Here is a 1,809-nt window from a genome sequence, read left to right as displayed (position 1 = left end):
TAGCTTTCCACTCCACCTTTGTTTTCCTAGGCTTTCTATTCTTTCTGCGTTTCTTTTTCACCACCTGAAATTGAGGCATAGCCTCCTCCTCATCTATTGGTTTCTTCTTAGACCAGCACCCTTCGCCAGTGTGCCAAAACTTCATACAATTGTTGTAGAATTTTGGATACTAGTTATACTAGTCATATTCTCCTGACCAATATCCCACTGGCAGACCTGGGAAGGTAAATCTATAACCCAATTTTGAAGTATTAACGGTTTGTTAAAAATATGTATGGTCCTGCTTGCATAACTGCATCCTTATCTTCAATAGATTCAAATCGAAAAATACAGTAACCCTGCATCAGGGAACTGAAGTCGTCGAACAACTTCTTAATAGTTCAAGGAGAGAATTTGTGAGACAGATTTATTCCTCAACCCCCCTGAACTGCTTCTTAATGATATGAAAAAAAAAGATAGTAATGTTAGAAATAGTTCTGCACAATGAGGGTCTAGATCCTTCAAATTTGTTATTAAACTTGGATTTCCAATTCAGTAGTAATGATAGCATTGCTACAGCAGTAGCATTGAAAGATAACTGAATTCCCATTGTGATGGATTTCCAGGGGGACTTGACAGAGAACTCATACTCATGTACATAGCCTACTCGTGTATATGTTCCATTAATTTCTTTTGGAAAATCTTCTAGTTTCTTTCTTTTCAAACAAAATAAAAGCTACAAAATGTATTTAGGCAAGAAGCAGCAGGAATGCAGTAAATCGAGCTAAGTTGAAGATGTTTCATCATATTGGTAGTATGCCTATTCGAGAAATTATTTATCATAAGGTACTAGCGTAAAGCTATTTCATAAATGGAATATTTATAAGGTTTGTGTTATTTGACATGTTTGACTTTGATGTAAAGGGTGGGAAAGATGGCAAACCACCAGATTTGGCGACTATTTTCTTTGAACGAAGAAAGAAAACAAATGCTTGAACGAAGAAAACAAATCCTTGAATGAGGAAAACAAATCCTTGAACGAGGAAAACAATTCCTTGAACAATCCCTTGTCTACCTTAGAAGATGAGATGAAAGAAATAAATGAGATGAAAGAAATAATGAAAATGAAGGAACTATTTGCTACTCAACAATCACATGTCCAACCTGCGACATCTCCCGTTTCAACTGAATGACCTCTACTTTTTTCTACTGACCAAGTAAGCACCAAGATACCTGACTTTTTAGTTTATTTTGTTGATTTGCATATAGTCATTTTCTACTAAGACTAATTCTAGAAAAAAAAATGATGGTAACTACTAGTTTTCTTGTTCTCATTGTCTAAGATCTTAAATAGAGCTAGCTAATACTCAATGAAACAGAAGTATAGATACTGCCTTTAGAAAGTAGAAACTGATGTCATGTCAACTGGTTGTTATAGGTTTTTCAGAATGTATGTATAGTTAAGTAGCTAGATGTTTGGACTGAAGAGTCGATGTTGGATAGGGCCAGAGATAAACTGTTCGAGAGCATATATACAGTGGATGGTCTTTTGGAAAATCTACAGCTTCATAGAATATAGTTCAATTTAGCTTTTCGCATTCACACTTAGTGGCCTTTCTTTTCTTATATTTTATAGTACTTTTAATTTTCTTGTGCACATGATTCTTTTTTGCACAGTAATATTTGTAGGTAAATAAAGTCATGAACAAAGAAGCACTATAAATAGACAGTTGCTTCAAAGCAGAGAAATTCATCCAATGCATTATCAGTTCTTGTATTTTCAGTCATGAGATTCTTCAAAGTCCTTGTTTTCATCTTTTGTTCTTTCCC

This window comes from Solanum tuberosum, unplaced genomic scaffold (genome assembly GCF_000226075.1).
Source record: "Solanum tuberosum cultivar DM 1-3 516 R44 unplaced genomic scaffold, SolTub_3.0 scf00273, whole genome shotgun sequence".
Classification (NCBI taxonomy): Eukaryota; Viridiplantae; Streptophyta; class Magnoliopsida; order Solanales; family Solanaceae; genus Solanum; species Solanum tuberosum.
The sequence above is the reverse complement of the archived record's forward strand: the minus strand, read 5'-3'. Positions refer to the sequence as shown.